The sequence below is a fragment of the Lathamus discolor genome, chromosome 5 (genome assembly GCF_037157495.1).
Source record: "Lathamus discolor isolate bLatDis1 chromosome 5, bLatDis1.hap1, whole genome shotgun sequence".
Lineage (NCBI taxonomy): Eukaryota > Metazoa > Chordata > Aves > Psittaciformes > Psittacidae > Lathamus > Lathamus discolor.
This window is the reverse complement of record NC_088888.1, coordinates 113,596,879-113,617,158: the sequence shown is the minus strand read 5'-3', so window position 1 is coordinate 113,617,158 and position 20,280 is coordinate 113,596,879. Positions and strand designations below refer to the sequence as shown.

The window sequence follows — 20,280 nt, the reverse complement described above, 5'->3', positions numbered from 1 at the left end:
GTAATTTTTGTTACCTTGGCATATGTAATCTCCTTCTGAGATGATGGAATTGATTCACCCTGCAATTTGACTGCCCTTGTCTTCAGGTCCATCTTCATCCGTGAGACGTTTCTCAGCCCCGTTGTTTGCCCATAGCTGGCATGCCATGTCTTGTCCTGCCTGCCGGTTGTCCCTTGTGGGTGCTGCTGCGACCAGCTCATGTGGGTGGGGGATGAGCTGACTTACTGTGCAAATAGAGGGGATGAGAGGCTGCCCAGCTGGATGGGTACAGGTCCTCCCTATGGCCCTCCCCACCAGCCAGGGACTTGCCCTGCATGCTCAGCCTGTGACAGCTCTGCTCAGAATGCCTCAGGGCTGACCACATCTGAAAACCTCCCATGTGGCTCCTATCAGCCAAGTAACCTTTGCTCAAAGCATTTGGCCACACCTGTGCCATTCACAGCTTCTTCACCTGTCAGCAGGAAGGAGGAAGGAAAGGAGGAAGAGAGACAGAGGGAGGGAGAAAAGGAAGGAAGGAAGGAGGTTGCATTCAGCATTTACCTCCAGCAGCCAGAGCCAGAGCAGCTGAGAGTCACCGTGGGAGACGCTCGCGATGTCCTCGCCAGGCTCCACCACCTCTTTGCCCAGCGGCCTGTCTGTCCTGACGACTTTCCCAGATGTGCTCTTCATTCCTGAAATTGTGAGTGCTGGCTTTTCCCTGGGGGAGGGCAGATGCTGCTTGTGGGCATCCAGCACGCTTCATGCTGCAGGCGTCTGAGGGTCAGACTTGGCACTAAGCGTGTGGCTCAGGAGCCACAAGGTTCTGGGGCAGCCACCTCAAAGAGAAACAAGCCCTAAGCTGGGGCTTGGAACTTCTCCTTTAGTTTGCAGGGGCATGTTGTTGTGTCCTTGAAACCTTTTGTAACTTCTGCCTGGTGAACTTAAAGGGGCTACTGGTGGGTTAGGTTGCAAATTGAGCCAATGAATTAACTGGAAGATGAGTTTAATAGCAGATACAGGCAGAGGATAAACTGCTTGCTTAAAGCAGGGGCTAAAAGTTGTCTGAGGTTAATTGCTTGCAGCAGCCAAGAGCCCAGGCTGCTGAAGCTGTACTGCTGCAGCGTTCCTGAGCTGGAGGTGAAAGAGCTGGATCTTTGTGTGTGTGCAACAGTGGGTGAGCAAAGGAATTAGTTTAAAGCAGGTGGTATTGATGTGTAGAGAAAGGCTTTCCTTCAGCTGCTCCCAATATGCTCTGGGGACTTGCCCTCTGTGCCCTGCACCTAAGAATAAGCTCCAGGTTTTCTGCAGCTGCATGAAAAAGGGTGAAAAGTCCCTGCTGAGCTCCTGGCTGGGCAGACACTCGCCAGCCATCCCTGCCACTGGTTGTGTTAGTCCTGGTGCTCATCGTGCCGTTAACCAAGGTAGTGGCTGTGCCTCGAGCTGTTTGAAATTCCTGTCTCCAAGGGATTTGGCAGAGCTGCTTGCTTAATGGGACCGAAAAATAAAAGCACCCTATCCCTTGGTTTGGGTAGGGTCTGGAAATGTGCATCCCGAAGGCTCAGGAACCACCCAGGAAAGAAGAACGCTGCATAACCAGATTTCCCCATCTCCAGAGGTGTATGACTCTAGGTTGTGCAGCTGTATTATCTCTGCTGTGTACAAAGGAGGCGGCTGCCTTGAATCCCAGCATTCGGAAGAATAAAGAGTTTCCCAGTCTCTAGAGGAATGTGAGATTGACTGCAGTGGGTTCATAGGGTAACCACAGAATGAAAACAAAAATTGGGATTTAACATACTGAGAAAGTCTTGGAAATGCCAGAAGGTCCTGCCTGCAGCTCAGGCGATTGCCACATATGGATGTGCTGATTAAAACTATCCTTTTTATTCTCTGAGTCTGGGTTTAATTCTTGTGATCTATTTTATTTGAAGAGCTTTCTGCACATATGGATAGCCAGGCCTACGTGGAAAAGCTGAAAGAGGCTGAATACCGACATGTTTGCTTTGTAGAAGGGGATTAAAGAGATCAGTTTTTCTTAGACTGGTCCCCAACTTGCTGTGGGTTGTTACGGAAAGCTTCTTGGCCCTTCCCTCAGTTTTATGAGTCTGCTGAACAGCACCATGAAATCTAAGTCACTAATGAAACCATGTCAAACATACTTGCCTGAGTGAGAAATCACATCCTGCAGAAAGGGGAGATGGCGAGTGGTAAGAAATGAGAAGTGATGCTTCTCCCCCCAGCCTTGCGTCTCACCCCAGTTGTGTTGGATTTTAAAGGAGCAACTGTAAGGCTTTCTCCAGGACCTTTAGCTGCAATGCTGTCATGGTGTCGCACATGAGTTATTCCAGGGACTGCATGACTGTTCAAGTGTCAGTCTTTGGTTGTTACAAGAGACATCGAACCAGCAGCACTTTGCAAGACCTGTTTTCACTCAGATATCTGCAAGGTCTCAACCACATCTTCGATTTAGTGTATTGATTTGTGAAATGGAAGCAACGAAGTTTCCTACAAGTGTGGGCTGCCACAAATGATGTGGCATTTTTGGGGTATCAGATCTGAAACTTTTTTCCCACTTGCGGAATGCCTCCACTGCATTTGTATTGAGTTGTGTGATTTGTATGAGTAGGCACTTGGATGCTGGACAAAGCTGGCCTGGGACACAGTGGTGATCAGACTGATTTTACAGTCAGTGAGGCTCTCTTACCGCTGGAGATTTGCCTGCAAATGCAAGGCCAGTCAGTGATGAGGGATGGGTCTCCTTTCTCTGCAGTGTGGGTTCAACGGAGGAGCTCCTCATCATAAAATACTGCATAGACTAAACTTCGCACAGGTTCTGGGAATAAGTGGACTGATTTATAGCAGAGATAAGCTGCTCAGTACGTTCTGGTGCAAAGGCACCACTTTGCAGCTCACACGTTCTTAGCATGGGATATTGTGCTATGAAAGCAGCAATAAAAAACCCTAGAGAGTAAAATTGGCCATATTACCTCCTTTCAGCCTGTTCTCTGTCCTTTCAGGGTAACGTTTGCACGTGGCTTTCGCTAAGGCCATGCTGTTTGTGCAGTTGGGCTGGGTTTGACACCACTCCTTTCAGGGATCTGCCACTCTGCCTGTGAACCAAATGTGCCCTTCCGAAACAAGCCTGTTCATTGAAACCAGCATCCTGAGCACACTGATGTGGGCAGTGACAGCAAGAGGCAGGATTACAGCGAGGCTTTGTTTGGGTCACCATCAGAGGCAGATGCTCCAAGCTAAATTCCCAGTTAACTCGTGCGATGGAAATCATCCTAAGAGCCTCCCTTTGCAAGTGTGTCTTGTGGTCACCCCATGAACATGGAAGTTGTTCAATGACTGCAGTTTCCAGGCTGGGTTTGGGGTTTGTTTTTTAATGTAAATACTATAAAACACAAAGCTTTTAATGTGGGTCTTAACAGGCAAGGCTGCTTCCACTGGATCTGATCCAATGACTGAAACAGTGAGGGATAGGAGAAGCTGTTTCTGATAAATACTCTGGCAAGGCTTTTAAAGGGGAGGCAAAAATTTTTCCTACTTGCAAAGCGGGAATTGCCTGCGCTGTTGTTGGAGAACATTGGTGTTAGAGGGAGGAAGTCTTGGGTAATCAAAAGGTAATCAACAGGTTTAGGTAATCAAAGACCTGATTCCATTGTTTACTCTTAAAGGCCTTATGACTGTCAGCTAGTCTACTCTTGCTGGGATTAGCAGGACTGCTATTTGTTCTGATGCAATATTTTGTATTTCTTTCCAGCATCTTCTAAAGAAGAAGAAAACTCCGCTTTTGAGGTGCAGCCATTTCTTCTCTGCAGAGAGTAAGCAGTGAATACAGAGCAATAGAGATGGCAACTCTTGAACAGGAAAACAGCATCTTTCTTTCAGTTTTGCACACATAGTAAGGGATATACATTTTTGGTTTTAGGCCTCCGATATTGATGCTGGTACTGACCAGCTTTATTGTTGGCCATTGTAGCCTTTTCAGCGCTTAAAAGTAATAGTCTGTATATATTTCAAGCTTCTTAATTCATAAACTCAAGCTGCATTGCCCCACATACACTCAGATTTACAGCTGGTTGACATCTGGGCATTGCGTTTTAATGCATCAACAACTGATTTCTGATTTTGGGGAACCCCTCCCACCCACCCCCCCAAAAAAAAACAAACCGAAAACAACCAACCAAAACAACAAACACCCAAGCCCCAAAAAAAACAAAGTAAGACCACCACCACCACCAAAACAGCCAGCAACTGCAAGAACCAAACGTGGCCTCATCTAGCAGAGCCAAACACAAGAGAGATGTTATTTAATTTCTAGTATGTTCCTGCTTGTGACTACTTGCCAACTCTGGGCATTGTGCTGGCTTATTTTTCACAGAAACGTCTGCGGTTATTGACCAAACAAGAGTTTCATACCATTTACAGTGATTTTTTTTTTTTTTGTTTTTGTTTTGGTTTTGTTTTGGTTTGTTTTTTTTTCCTAGACCTACATTTTTTTCACTGTTACTGTTTTTCCTAATGTCCAAACTGCCCATTAACATGCCTTTTAGGGACTTGTTTTGTACAATAATGCTGCTTTTTATTTGGATTCTGCATTGGCAAGAAGGATCTCAGACCAGAAAATGGTGGTGTGCTTTTTCCTTTCTGTTAGCATGTCCTGGAATATCCAGCTAGCCACCTGGTTTGCTGTTAGATGCCTCTGTTCATCCCTCATGCTGTCATTTTGTGGCAGAGTTGAACCAAGTGAATAGTGGGCTGCTTCTAACAGGCAGTTCCATCTATCTGCCTCTTTATGTCTTGGCTGAAAACAACCCCTTTCTGTAGGGCTGGTGTTCAGTGGGTGTTGATCTCACTTACCCAGTGCCAAAATGTGGTGGGAAGATGGTGAAGAAGGTGAGGTAGCTCCATAGAATGGCAGGGCAATCTTGCATAATCTTGTGTTGACCACCCCTCCCTTTGGCCGTGCTTGTCTTCTGGTCTCATTGCTCTGCTGGACCATCCTGCCCAAAGTATGTCCTTGGGAAGGGGAGGTGAGGAAGGGACCATTATCATGAGAGCTCCATCAGCAAGACTGTTTAATCCACTTGGAGTGAACAGAGCCAGGATAGTCTTTCCCCACCCACCCTCTCTCAAAGCCAAATGTAGTGCTTGCTCATCTACCGAGAAAAATGGATTACAGTCAATAGTTAGTATTAATCTGCTTTCTGGACAGGATGCAGTTCTCCAATCTGGGAGGAGTTACGAAGTTAGGGATTAAAATTCCATTTGGAGATGTAAGTTACTGAGTTGAGCCATGACCCTTAACATGCTTAGGTGATCTGTCAAATGCAACTGACATCTGAGGTGTCAGCAGCATTGAGTTCTGCCCAGATGAAGGAAGGCGAGGCAGGATAGCACCTAACCTCTATTTTTCCTGCAATTGCCAGGCTACTTCGTGTTGGAGGGACGATTGTATTGCTGCTGAGCCACGATCTCCACAAGCGCACGGATGACATTACCAAGTGTACTGAACGTGACTCTGCTGCTGCCATTTCTGATGGCACAGGTGAAACCACCACTGCAAAAGCCCTGCATGCAGATGGGAATTCTTCCTCCTTAGTGAATGGTGTTGAAGAATCCTTTCTCAATAGCAGACAGACACGTTTTGGCTCTCTGGTTCTAGATGGTGTCTATGGCGTTAGTCTTGGAAAGACGGATGCTTTCATATACAAATATAAGAAGATTTCTACTGCTGGGAATCAGTAGCTCTCTTGCACTGTGCCTAAGTGAACTTGAGCCCTTGTACACTTGAAAAGCAGCATGGCAGTGATCTGCTGGAACCCTGCTAATCCAAACAACTGCTTGCATTTGTTAGCTCACCTCACTTCCTTTGGATGTCCTATGGTGCTGCTTTTCCCTCTTTTTTTTTGGGGGAGAGTTGGAAGATGCCTACTGGTGTTTCAAGTATTACTACTATGAAATATTGTAATGAGATGAGAGGCCTCATTGTTTAGGCAAAGAGTCTTGGTATTGGGAGGACTTTCTCTGGGAGAGAAGATCTTCATTTGCAGAACTGGAAAAAAAAAAAGATATTAAATATAAGTGGGTTTTCACCAGTATTCAATATTTCTTTAGGAAGCAGATCTTACCTGAAGAAGTCTCCAGCTCTTTTTGAGGTCTGGATGTATGTTTTACCTTGCAGTCTTGTATTTTATTTTAAAGCTCCTTTCTGATGAGTTTGAAATGTCTCTGTTGAGATCTCTTAGTGGAAAATAAACTATTTTTGTATTAATTCTTTGTATTAATTTTTCTATTCTTTGCAGCATTTGCACGTGTCTAACGGGTGTGCTGTAGCTTTTTTAAGGGGAGAAGCTTCTTTCTATCAGAAATAATGTTTTTTTTCCCTTGATAATGTTACTCCATTGGCACAATGTGGAAGATGGAAAAACTTGCCAAGTGGATGAACGATTAGAAGTGAGTTCTGCCTGCAAAGAAGCATGTGGAAAAATTCTGCTGAAGAGAAAGGTCTTAGCAGTCCTTTTAGATAATGCAAAATGTATCTGTAGGGGGGAAATAGTCTAATTCAAAGCTTTGCATGTCTGCTGAGCTGACAGAGAAGTATTTTTGTAGAGAATGATTGCGGATTGCTTTCAGTTGCTCTTTTGGACAATGATTTGCAACTTGTCAAGCTGGGATGGACTTGTGCATTGTATTCATTCCTCTGCAGTGATTAGCATGGAGACACTTCTGCCTTTTGTGTTTCTGTTTTCACTGTCGCAAAGAATTTTATTGTGTAGGGTGGACAGCAAAGTGTAGAAGAGTTATGTTTGTTTGATGGTGAAAAAGAGACACTGCCCTGTCCTGTTCGGTTTCAGGAAATACTCCTGGAGATAAAAGAGGCAGTTGCTTAATTTTTTTTTGTGTCTTGTAGTTCCTTCCTTTCTCATTTAGAAAGACTTGTGTCTCTTGGTATGAAATTGCCATTCTAATTGTGCCTAGTCCCAGGCTCTCTGTATTTTATGCTGTTCTTTTAGGGTTTGGGTTACAAGTGCTGCATGCAGGATTCTGACAGAGACCATATCGATAATTTGTCTGGTTTGCCCTCATTCAGGTACCTTTGGTTTTGGTGGTCAGTGGATATTGATTAAAAGCATCTTCTGAGGTGACGGTGGGTCTGTTTCTTTTGTTCATATGGTTATATCATTGTATGTGAGGGGGAGGGTGAGGAAGATCTTTGCTGTGGTTTAATAAAGGTTGAACTTCATTTACCATCTCACAGGTCATTCATCGTGTGTGGGTTGACCCCACAGAAGGTTTTCAGCATCTCTCTAAAAGAAATGCCTCCTTTTCCTTCCCCCTTTACTGAATTTCAAATAGTGAGTGAGATAATCAGTTCCTGCAAAGCTCTGTTGTGCCATGTCTACTTATTTCTGTTCTTTTTGTCATTTATGGCTTCAGACAGTTGACAGATGAAGATGCAGGGCTCTGCAGGGTGCACGTTGCCTGAGATCTCATTTTTCAAAAGAGAAAGCCCTATTTTCTGCTCCCCAGCCCCTTGGCTTGTGAGTTGGTTTTGGTGAGGGGAGACATGTACCTACAGCTCAAGTGCTTCACACTGAAGTCCTCAGATTCTGTAGGCTTCTCTAGGGAACACGTGGTGACTGTTACTGCTGTCAGCCATGTTCCAGTGTCTGGTTTCTGATAGTGCTTCTATCAGAGGATGAGGATGTGTCCAAGGCAGCTGATCCCGAATTTTGACGAATTCCAGTTTTGCAGCATCCTGAACACAAATCTCTCCATGCCCATGCCCTTGATCTCTTCTCCGGGATGATCCAGCAAAGCATCCATTCTTTTGCAGCTTTGCTGCTACTGAAACTGTGCCTTTTAGTTGTGTGCTTTTTCATAGGCGTTTTAGTCATCCTTTCTACTTGATTGACTTTGCAGCTGTTGAAACTTCTTTTGACTTTTCTAGGAATAAATATTGATGTTTCAAAGGCTATAATTTGAGCTTTCATTGCCTTTTGAAGCTTGTCAGGCAGAGAGAGGGGTGGTTGTTCTGCCATCCCGTTTTTACTGCACTGAGTAAGTACTACAGGGCGTAGTTTCTGTGACTGTGGTTTTGTTAACCGATAATCCATGTCTTGAGTAGGGAGTTTTGTTTGCCTTCATTTCAGATCTTTTTGTTTGACATCACCTTTCTCCAAACATTGCTTTCTAAAATTGTAGCTCTGTTGGGTTTTGGTATCGTGCCTCCTACCAGAATGTGGAACTTTATTATTTTTAGCATAATTCTTAGGAGTTCAATTCCTGTTAGGTACAGCTTTGATTCTGTAGGACGAGCTGAACTGATGTAACAGCTCACTGTTGCCAGAGAGGGGTGATTCCCTACCCTGCTCCTGGCTCTAGTGCTGCTTACGTGGTGTTACCCTGGCACTCGGTGTGGTGTCTGGGCTGGTGTGGTTGGTTCGCCTGGCAGTGAGCTAAGCAAAAAGAGGGGGAAGTGGGTTTGTGCTGGCTTGGAGAATTGAATCAGCTCCTGAGGCAGTTGTGTGGGTTTGAGGGAAGCTGAAGGGAAGGACTGTAGGGCTGGAAGCAAGGGAGTTGGGAAGCTTCTTGTGTGTGTTTTCCTATAAAGTAGAGCTAATCCAGCTCAGGAAGCCTGTCTGTGCCCTGGGACCAGTTACCCTGTGAAGCAGCAACTTGTTTAGAATCTCTCATCTGCATTTTGTTCAACAATTCACGTAGAAAGTACTCAAAACCTCTCCCCTTTTTCCCCTCCTTTTCAGACACACAGAGCGCACATCTGCTGATGAAGACTCTGCCTGGGGCCACGTTGAGAAGACAAGGGTAATGAAGATGTTAAAATGCTTTTGCAAGAGGCACACAGATTTGTAAAGACCATCAAGGGCTTTTTTCCTTGGTGGCACAGGCACTACGAGAAGATTGTAACAGGAGCAACAGGATTCAGCAATGTCTTTTTCTTGGCTGTATGTATTATTTTGGTGGGCCGTTTTTTTCAGTGGGGAAGCCAGAGGAAATTTGGTCTGCCTTGAATTAAACCGTTATAGTGTCTTTGTGGGCAGGTGACTGGAGCCATGTGAATTTGGACTTTCTGGGGACACAGTCCTGAAATGCTGGTGTGGCTCTGGCTCGCCTGTGACCATCTGCCCCATCATGGTGGAAAGGGGCATCCAGGTACACTCAGGCTTTCCAGTCAGGTGGCAAAACGTTCTTTGCAGGTGCCGTGAAGGGAATACCAGCTCCAGCTGTTGTGTTCTAGAGCACAGCCCCAGCAGGAGCAGCAGTGCCATGTCCAGGGCTTCAGAAGCAACAGCTGTAGTTGCCCCTTTTGCCTATGTGGGCTACTGCACAGGGTCTCAGAGCAGAAGGATTTTCTTCACTGCTGTCAAAAATGTCTCAGCCTGCCCCATTGCCCATTTGCATTTATATGTGTGAAGGCAGTGTGTGTGGGTAAGGAAATAAATGGGCTTAAATAGAGGATTCTGAAGATGAGAGGGAAGGCAGAAAGTTGAGAAACAGGGCTGAACTCCCATAAAAAACCCTAATGTTCAGGTTTGATTTCAATACAGACTGGCATTTAATGTTTTGAATAATTTATTTATAAACTTTGACATACATACAAGCTTCCGTGGACGAGCTTCCGTGGACGAGCTTCAGTGGACGAGCTTCAGTGGACAAGCTTCTTGAAGTCCTGAGAGACATTTCACTGAAACTGATTTGAAAGAACCCGAAAATCTGAAGTGAAAGGTGGCAGGCGCTGTAGAATTCCAGAACAAAATCCAAGCCTCCAAGTCCTCCCAACAATTACAGTGGTGAAGCACTTCCAATGGGTCCAGGGTGTAGAGCTTCCAAAAATGCCCATGGTGCAGAGCTTCCAATGAGCTCAGGCTGGAGAGCAGCCAAACAGCCAAAGATCAGTGAGTGGTTCCCAAAGCCCCAGTGCTGCTGCAGTCCTCGGGGCTGTGCAGTGAAGCACTGCTGCAGGTTGCTGAGCTGAAGCACTGCTCTGTGGCTGCAAGGTGATGCATGCTGCAGGGGCCGCAAGGTGAAGCGCTCCTCAGGGACCTTCCGTGCAGAACTTGCTCCTCCATGGCTGCAAGGTGATGCACGCTGCAGGGGCTGCATGCTGAAGTGCTCCGCAGGGACCTTCCATAAAGTACTTGCTCCTCCATGGCTGCAAGGTGATGGATGCTGAAGGGTCTGGATGCTGAAGTGCTCCGCAGGGACCTTCCATAAAGTACTTGCTCCTCCATGGCTGCAAGGTGATGCACGCTGCAGGGGCCGCATGGTGAAGTGCCCCTCAGGGACCTTCTGTGCAGAACTTGCTCCTCCATGGCTGCAAGGTGATGGATGCTGAAGGGTCTGGATGCTGAAGTGCTCCTCAGGGTCCTTCCATAAAGTACTTGCTCCTCCATGGCTGCAAGGTGATGGATGCTGAAGGGTCTGCATGCTGAAGTGCTCCTCAGGGACCTTCCATAAAGTACTTGCTCCTCCATGGCTGCAGGTGATGGATGCTGAAGGGTCTGGATGCTGAAGTGCTCCGCAGGGACCTTCCATAAAGTACTTGCTCCTCCATGGTAGCAAGGTGAAGCACTTCTCTTCCGTTGTAGCATTGCACAGTGGTTTTCCAAGAGCAAATGGAGTCACCAAAACCAGAAAGCTGAAGTACTCAAAAAAAAAAAAATGTCCAGAATGGAGAGCTCCCAGAAATGTCCTGGGTGGAAAGCTGCCGAAAAAGTAGTGGGTAGCTAATAAAATAAAAAAGTTGAAGCTCTCCAAAAATGCCCTGGATGCAAAGATCCCTAAAAAGACTCCAGGATGTGAGCTCCCAAAATGCTGCCACATGGGGAGCAATGAAACAACCCAAGGGTGAGCAGCACTCCAAAATCCAAAACTTTCCAAAATTGCCTGAACTTCTGGAATTCCAGAAAAAAAAAAAATGATAAACATAAAAAAAAAAAAAACTCAAAAACACTAAAAAAAAACCCGAACACCAAAACCAAAAGCCACGTTCTCATGGAACACCTCAAAGCCGTGTGGGGAAGCACTCAGGGAATGGCAGGCATTGTAGAATTCCAGTAGAAAAAAAAATTAAAAATATAAAGATATAAGAAAATAAAAATCAGCGCTTATAGGACAAAAGAAGAAGCTGAAGTGATCAAAAATGCCCAGGGTGGAAACCCCCATAAAAGCCTCCAGGTTGAAACCTTTCAGAAAGCTGCCACATGGAGAGCTACAAAACCCCCATGGAGAATGGCTCTGGAAACCCCAACAGCTGATGCACTCCTGCAGCGATGCGCTCCTCCAGGGTGTGCGGGGAAACGTGTCAAAGGTGGCAGGCGCTGTAGAACTCCAGAACAAAATCCAAGCCTCCAAGTTCTCCCAGCAGTCACAACGGTGAAGCACTTCCAACGGGTCCGGGATGGAGAGCTCCCAAAAATGCCCATGGTGCAGATCTTCCAATGAACTCAGACTGGAGAGCAGCCAAACAGCCAAAGATCAGTGAGAAGCACCCAAACAGCCAAAGATCAGTGAGTAGCACCCAAAAATGCCCTGGGTTGAGAGGCGCCAAAACTTAGTGAGTAGCTGCCAAAGAGACAAACGCTGATGAAATCACTCTTCAAGGCCAGGAGCTGATGCACCACGTCCAGGCCTTGTGCGGAAGCACTGTAGAAATGCCGGGAATTGTAGAATTCCAGATAAAAAAGAAAAAGAATAAAAGAATAATCAAAGAAATCAAAGCAAATCGGAAAAAAAAGTTGAAGCTCTCCAAAAATGCCCTGAATGGAAAGATCCCTAGAAAGACTCCAGGATGTGAGTTCCCGAAATGCTGCCATATGGAGAGCGACAAAACAACCAAAGGATGAAGAGCCCTCCAAAATCCAAAACTTTCCAAAATGGCCTGAACTGCTGGAATTCCAGAAAAAAACCCAAACGATAAAGATTGTCAAAAAAAGAAAAAAACAAAAAAGAAAATAAGTGACTCACTGCAAAGCTCTGCAGGCTGCAGAGCTTCCCAAAATCCCTAGAATCTGAGCTGCCAAAACTGAGTGAAAAGCGCCTAAAAGCCCGAAAGCAGAAGAACTCCTTGAGGCCAAGTTCCAATGGAACACCTCAAGACCTATGGGGAAGCCTTCAGGAAATGTCAAGAACGTAAAATTCCAGTACAAAAAACAAACCAAACCAAATTTGTAGAAGTCCAGATTTAAAAAACCCCAACCAAACCCACAAAAAACCCCAAAAGTCATCACAAAAAAAAAAAAAAAAGAAAAAAATATCAAAAATCAAAGCTTGTTGGAAAACAGAAGATGCAGAAACGCTCCAAAAATGCACAGGAGGAAAGCTCCATAAAAGCCTCCAGGGTGAAAGTTTCCAGAATGGTGCCATGTGGGGAGCTACAAAAGCCCACATGGTGAATGAAGAGGGAGAAGCGCCCAAAAAACCAAATGCTGATGAACTGCTTGAGGCCACGTTCTGATGCAACACTTGAAGGCCTTGTGGTGAAGCACTCAGGAAACGCCAAGAATGGTAAGTTCCAGAAAACAAAAAGAAACAAATTCTAGAATTTCAGATTAAGAAGAAAATAAAAATAATTCAAACCTAAAAACAAAAGAAAAAACAAAAAAAAAAACCCAAAACCCAAAACCCCCAAAAAACCCAAAATAAAATCTAAGCCTCAAACAGAAAGTGCAGCCCTGCAAAGATCCTCAGGCTGCAGATCTCCCAGAGATCCCCAGGGCCAGAGCTGCCAAAACAGTGAGAAGCTCCCAGAAAAGCGTATGTTGAAGAACTCCTTGAGGCCAAGTTCTGATGCAACACATCAAGGCCTTGTGGGTAAGGACTCCAGAAATGCCAAGAATGGTAAATTGTAGTAAAAGAAACCAAACCAAACCAACCAAACAAACAAAAAAGCAGAATTCCAGAGAAAACAAAAGCAAAAGAAAAAACCAAGCCCACCCCCCTCCAAAAAAATAAATAAATAAAAGCCTATAGAAAAAAGAAGATGCTGAAGCACTCCAAAAATGCCCAGGGAGCAAAGCTCCATAAAAGCCTCCAGGATGTGAGCTCCCAAAATGCTGCCACATGGAGAGCTACAAAACAACCCAAGGGTGAAGAGCACTCCGAAATCCAATGCTTTCCAAAATGGCCTGAACTTGTGGAATTCCAGAAAAACCCAAATGATAAACTTTATAAAAAAAAAAACAAACAAACAAAACCCCCTCCAAAAAAAACCCCAAAAAAAAGACAAAAAGTGACCCAGTGCAAAGCTCTCCACGTTGCAGAGCTCCCCAGAATCCCTAGGATCAGAGCTGCCAAAACAGAGTGAAAAGTGCCCAAAACCCCGAAACGTGTCAAAGGTGGCAGGCGCTGTAGAACACCAGAACAAAATCCGAGCCTCCAAGTCCTCCCAGCACTCACAATGGTGAAGCACTTCCAACGGGTCCGGGATGGAGAGCTCCCAAAAATGCCCATGGTGCAGAGCTTCCAATGAGCTCAGGCTGGAGAGCAGCCAAACAGCCAAAGATCAGTGAGTAGCACCCAAAAATGCCCTGGGTCGAGAGGCGCCAAAACTTAGTGAGTAGCTGCCAAAGAGCCAAACGCTGATGCAACCACTGCTCAAGGCCAGGAGCTGATGCACCACGTCCAGGCCTTGTGGGGAAGCACTGCAGAAATGCCGGGAATTGTAGAATTCCAGATTAAAAAGAAAAAGAATAAAAGAACAATCAAAGAAATCAAAGCAATTTGGAAAAAAAAAGTTGAAGCTCTCAAAAAATGCCCTGGATGCAAAGATCCCTAAAAAGCCTTCAGGATGTGAGCTCCCAAAATGCTGCCACCTGGAGAGCGACAAAGCAACCCAAGGATGAAGAGCCCTCCAAAATCCAAAACTTTCCAAAATGGCCTGAACTTGTGGAATTCCAGAAAAACCCCAAACGATAAAGATTGTCAAAAAAAGAAAAAACAAAAGATGAAAATAAGTGACTCACTGCAAAGCTCTCCAGGCTGCAGAGCTCCCCAAAATCCCTAGGATCAGAGCTGCGAAAAGAGAGTGAAAAGAGCCTAAAACCCCGAAAGCAGAAGAACTCCTTGAGGCCAAGTTCTGATGGAACACCTCAAGACCTATGGGGAAGCCTTCAGGAAATGTCAAGAACGTAAAATTCCAGTACAAAAAACGAAACCAAACCAAATTTGTAGAAGTCCAGATTTAAAAAAACCCAACCAAACCCACAAAAAACCCCAAAAGCCATCACCATAAAGAAAAAAAAATAAATAAAATAAAAGAAATCAAAGCTTGTTTGAAAACAGAAGATGCAGAAACGCTCCAAAAATGCACAGGGGGGAAAGCTCCATAAAAGCCCCCAGTGTGAAAGTTGCCAGAATGCGCCAAAAAAATCGAATGTTGAAGAACTTCCTGAGGCCCCGTTCTGATGCAACACCTCAAGGCCTTGTGGGGAAGCACTCAGGAAATGCAGGAATGGGAAATTCCAGTAAAAAACAAAGAACAAAAGAAAAGAGAAAAAAGTGTAGAATTCCAGTTAAAAAATCCAAACCAAAACAAAATCTCCCCCGCCCCCCCCCCCCAAAAAAACAAACCCACAAAAAACCAACAAAAAACTCAAAGCAAATTGGAAAAAAAGAAGTTGAAGCGCTCCAAAAATGCCCTGACTGGAAAGATCCCTAAAAAGCCTCAAGGATGTGAGCTCCCAAAGAGCTGCAACATGGAAGCTTGGAGATCTACAAAAGAGCCCAAGGGTGAACAGGACTCAAAAACTGAAACTTTCCAAAATGGCCTGGCCCTGTGGAATTCCAGAAATAACCCAAATGATGAAGATAAGAGAAAAAAGAAAAAGAAGAAAAAATGTCACAGAACTGCAAAGCTCTCCAGGCTGCAGAGCTCCCAAAGATGCCCGGGGTCAGAGCAGGCAAAGGATAGTGAGAAGATCCCAAGAAAACAAACGCTGATGAACTTCTTGCTGCCACATTCTGATGCAACACCTCAAGACCTTGTGGGAAAGCACTCAGGAAATGCCAGGAATGGGAAATTCAGTAAAACAAAACAAAAAAAAGAATGCAGAAGTCGAGATTATATATATATATAAAAAAAAAGATAAATCAAAGATTTTAGGAAAAAAAAAAAAAAAAAAAAGATGCTGAAGTGCTCCAAACCACCCTCAAAAAAAAAAAAAAAAAATCAAATCCAAAACTTTCCAAAATTGCCTGAATCTCTGCAAAGCTCTCCGGGATGCAGAGCTCCCAAAAATCCCCAGGGTCAGAGCTGCCAAAAAGGAGTGAGAAGCTCCCAAAAAATATTGAAAAAATCAACCAAACTTCACCAAACAAACAAACAAAAAAAAAGAAAAAATCGTAGAATTCCCAATAAAACCAAACAAATTTGTAGGATTCCAGTTTAAAATAAAATATAAAAAAAAGAACACAAACAAAAACCTCCACAAAAAGCAACCCAACAAAACCCCAACCAGCTTAAAGGATAAAAGAAGCTGAAGCGCCCCCAAAAAGCCCAGGGAGCAAAGCTCCATTAAAGAGTCCATGGTGAAAGTTTCCAAAATGCTTCCGTGTGGGGAGCACACTGAAAGCTCTCCAGGCTGCAGAGCTCCCAAACATCCCCAGGGCCAGAGCTGCCAAAAGATAGGGAGTAGCTCCCAAAAAACAAATGTTGACAAAAAAAATCCAAACCCAAATAAAACCAAGCAATATTTCTGGAATTCCAGTTAAAAAGAAAAACAAAATAAAAAAAAAAAAAAAACCCGCACCAAACAAAAACCACAAGAAGGAAAAAATAAAAAGATGATGGGGATAAAGAGGAAGCTGAAGCGCTCCAGAAATGCCCAGGGAGCAAAGCTCCATAAAAGACTCCAGAGTGAAAGCTTCCAGAACGCTGCCACATGGAGAGCTACAAAACCCCCATGGCGAATGGCTCTGGAAACCCCAACAGCTGATGCACTCCTGCAGCGATGGCTCCTCCAGGGTGTGCGGGGAAACGTGTCAAAGGTGGCAGGCGCTGTAGAACTCCAGAACAAAATCCAAGCCTCCAAGTCCTCCCAGCACTCACAATGGTGAAGCACTTCCAACGGGTCCGGGATGGAGAGCTCCCAAAAATGCCCATGGTGCAGAGCTTCCAATGAGCTCAGGCTGGAGAGCAGCCAAACAGCCAAAGATCAGTGAGTGGTTCCCAAAGGCCCAGTGCTGCTGCAGTCCTCGGGGCCGTGCAGTGAAGCACTGCTGCAGGTTGCTGAGCTGAAGCACTGCTCTGTGGCTGCAAGGTGATGCACGCTGCAGGGGCCGCAAGGTGAAGCGCTCCTCAGGGACCTTCCGTGCAGAACTTGCTCCTCCATGGCTGCAAGGTGATGCACACTGCAGGGTCTGGATGCTGAAGTGCTCCGCAGGGACCTTCCATAAAGTACTTGCTCCTCCATGGTAGCAAGGTGAAGCACTTCTATTCCGTTGTAGCATTGCACAGTGGTTTTCCAAGAGCAAAAGTAGTCACCAAAACCAAAATGCTGAAGTACTCAAAAAAAAAATCTCCAGAATGGAGAGCTCCCAGAAAAGTCCTGGGTGGAAAGCTGCCAAAAAAGGAGTGGGTAGCTAATAAAATAAAAAAGTTGAAGCTCTCCAAAAATGCCCTGGATGGAAAGATCCCTAAAGACTCCAGGATGCGAGCTCCCAAAACGCTGCCACATGGGGAGCAATGAAACAACCCAAGGGTGAGCAGCACTCCAAAACCCAAAACTTTCCAAAATGGACTGAACTTGTGGAATTCCAGAAAAAACCAAATGATAAACATTAAAAAAAAAACAAAACAAAACAAAGAAACAAAAAAAACCAAACCAAAACCTCAAAAACACTAAAAAAAAAAAACAAAACCAAACACCAAAAAAACAAAAACAAACACCACATTCTCATGGAACACCTCAAAGCCGTGTGGGGAAGCACTCAGGGAATGGCAGGCATTGTAGAATTCCAGTAGAAAACAAAATTAAAAATATAAACATATAAGAAAATAAAAATCAGCGCTTATAGGACAAAAGAAGAAGCTGAAGTGATCAAAAATGCCCAGGGTGGAAACCCCCATAAAAGCCTTCAGGTTGAAACCTTTCAGAACGCTGCCACATGGAGAGCTACAAAACCCCCAAGGCGAATGGCTCTGGAAACCCCAACAGCTGATGCACTCCTGCAGATATGCGCTCCTCCAGGGTGTGCGGGGAAACGTGTCAAAGGTGGCAGGCGCTGTAGAACTCCAGAACAAAATCCAAGCCTCCAAGTCCTCCCAACAGTCACAATGGTTGAAGCTCTCCAAAAATGCCCTGAATGGAAAGATCCCTAGAAAGACTCCAGGATTTGAGCTCCCAAAATGATGCCACATGGAGAGCGACAAATCAACCAAAGAATGAAGAGCCCTCCAAAATCCAAAACTTTCCAAAATGGCCTGAACTGCTGGAATTCCAGAAAAAACCCCAAACGATAAAGACTGTCAAAAAAAGAAAAAACCAAAGAAAGAAAATAAGTGACTCACTGCAAAGCTCTCCAGGCTGCAGAGCTCCCCAAAATCCCTAGGATCAGAGCTGCGAAAAGAGAGTGAAAAGAGCCTAAAAGCCCGAAAGCAGAAGAACTCCTTGAGGCCAAGTTCTGATGGAACACCTCAAGACCTATGGGGAAGCCATCAGGAAATGTCAAGAACGTAAAATTCCAGTAGAAAAAACCAAACCAAACCAAATTTGTAGAAGTCCAGATTTAAAAAACCCAAACCAAACCCACAAAAAACCCCAAAAGCCATCACCATAAAGAAAAAAAATAAATAAAATAAAAGAAATCAAAGCTTGTTTGAAAACAAGATGCAGAAACGCTCCAAAAATGCACAGGGGGGAAAGCTCCATAAAAGCCTCCAGGGTGAAAGTTGCCAGAATGGTGCCATGTGGGGAGCTACAAAAGCCCCCATGGTGAATGAAGAGTGAGAAGCGCCCAGAAAACCAAATGTTGAAGAACTTCCTGAGGCCACGTTCTGATGGAACACCTCAAGGCCTTGTGGGGAAGCACTCAGGAAATGCGGAGAATGGCAAATTCCAGTGAAAAGAAAGAAAAGAAAAGAAAACAGAATAGAAAAAATTGTGGAATTCCAGTTAAAAAGAAAGTAAATAAATAACACCAACCCCCAAAATAAAATAATAAAAATCAAAGCTAATCGAAAAATAGAAGTTGAAGCGCTCCAAAAATGGCCTGTGTAGAAAGATCCATAAAAAGCCTTTAGGATGTGAGCTCACAAAATACTGCCACATGAAGAGCAACAAAACAACGCTTGTAGGAAAACAGAAGGTGCAGAAACACTCCAAAAATGCACAGGGGGGAAAGCTCCATAAAAGCCTCCAGGGTGAAAGTTGCCAGAATGGTGCCATGTGGGGAGCTGCAAAAGGCCCCATGGTGAAAGAAGAGTGAGAAGCGCCCAAAAAACCAAATGTTGAAGAACGTCCTGAGGCCGAGTTCTGATGGAACACCTCAAGGCCTTGTGGGGAAGCACTCAGGAAATGCTGAGAATGGCAAAGTGCAGTAAAAAAAACAAAGCAAACCAAATTTGTAGAATTAGAGGTTAAAAAAAAAAAAGCCAAAAGCACAAAAAAAACCCAAAGCCGTCACAAAAAAAAAAAAAAAAATTTAAATAAAAACATAATCAGAGCTTGTAGGAAAACAGGAGATGCAGAAATGCTCCAAAACTGCACAGGGGGGAAACCAACATAAAAGCCACCAGCGTGAAAATTTCCAGAATGGTGCCATGTGGGGAGCTACGAAAGCCCCCATGGTGAATGAAGAGTGAGAAGTGCCCAAAAAAAGAAACACTGAAGAACTTCCTGAGGCCACGTTCTGATGGAACACCTCAAGGCCTTGTGGGGAAGCACTCGGGGAATGGCAGGAATGGGAAATTTCAGTTAAAAAAAACCCCAAAAAACAAAAAAGAAAACAAAATAGAAAAAATTGTAGAATTCCAGTTAAAATAAAAAAAAAAAAACAGCAAAACATAACAACAATTCCCCTCCCCCTGAAAAAAAAAAAAACAAAACCAAAAAACCCACAACACATTAAAATCAAAGCTAATAGAAAAAATAGAAGTTAGAGCGCTCCAAAAATGCTCTGAGTGGAAAGATTCCTAAAAAGACTCCAGGATGTGATCCCCCAAAATGCTGCCACATGGAGAGCGACGAAACAACCCAAGGGTGAGCAGCACTCCAAAATCCAAAACTTTCCAAAACAGCCTGAACTTGTGGAATTCCGGAAAAAACCCAAATGATAAACATTCAAAAAAACCCCAAACAACCCCCCAAAAAAACCCCAAAACCAAAAGAGAAAGAAAACAAAACAAAACAAAACGACAAAAAACCCCACAGAACTGCAAAGCTCTCCAGGCTGCAGAGCTCCTAAAGATGCCCAGGGTCAGAGCAGGCAAAGGATAGTGAGAAGATCCCCCAAAACCAAACACTGAAGAACTTCTTGTGGCCACGTCCTGATGCAACACCTCAAGCCCTTGTGGGAAAGCACTCAGGAAATGCCAGGAATGGGAAATTCCAGTAAAAGAAAACAAAAAATTGTAGAAGTCCAGATTATAAAAAAAATAAAAATAAAGTTTATAGAAAAAAAAAAAAAGATGCTGAATTGCTCCAACCCCCCTGCACCCCCCCCCAAAAAAATCAAAGCCAAAACTTTCCAAAATTGCCTGAAGTTGTGGAATTGCAGAAAAGACTCAAAAGGTAAAGACTATTAAAAATAAAAACAAATCCAGAAACCAGAAAAACAAACACAAAAAAGTGACTCACTGCAGAGCTCTCCAGGCTGCAGAGCTCCCCAAAATCCCTAGGATCAGAGCTGCCAAAACAGAGTGAAAAGTGCCTAAAACCCTGAAACATGTCAAAGGTGGCAGGCGCTGTAGAACTCCAGAACAAAATCCCAGCCTCCAAGTCCTCCCAGCACTCACAATGGTGAAGCACTTCCAACGGGTCCGGGATGGAGAGCTCCCAAAAATGCCCATGGTGCAGAGCTTCCAATGAGCTCAGGCTGGAGAGCAGCCAAACAGCCAAAGATCAGTGAGTAGAACCCAAAAATGCCCTGGGTCGAGAGGCGCCAAAACTTAGTGAGTAGCTGCCAAAGAGCCAAACGCTGATGCAATCACTGCTCAAGGCCAGGAGCTGATGCACCACGTCCAGGCCTTGTGGGGAAGCACTGCAGAAATGCCGGGAATTGTAGAATTCCAGATTAAAAAAATAAATAAATAAAATAATAGAAGCGAATCGGAAA

At 44.5% G+C, this 20,280-nt stretch overlaps 1 long non-coding RNA gene across 1 annotated transcript; it reads left to right on the top strand.

The window, feature by feature from the left end:
* The first annotated feature begins 536 nt into the window (after window positions 1-536).
* LOC136015766 (uncharacterized) lies at window positions 537-5,654 on the top strand. The gene is made up of 3 exons (XR_010613329.1): window positions 537-679; window positions 3,743-3,883; window positions 5,412-5,654. It is a non-coding gene; the product is annotated as an uncharacterized LOC136015766 (long non-coding RNA).
* Window positions 5,655-20,280: the final 14,626 nt, after the last annotated feature.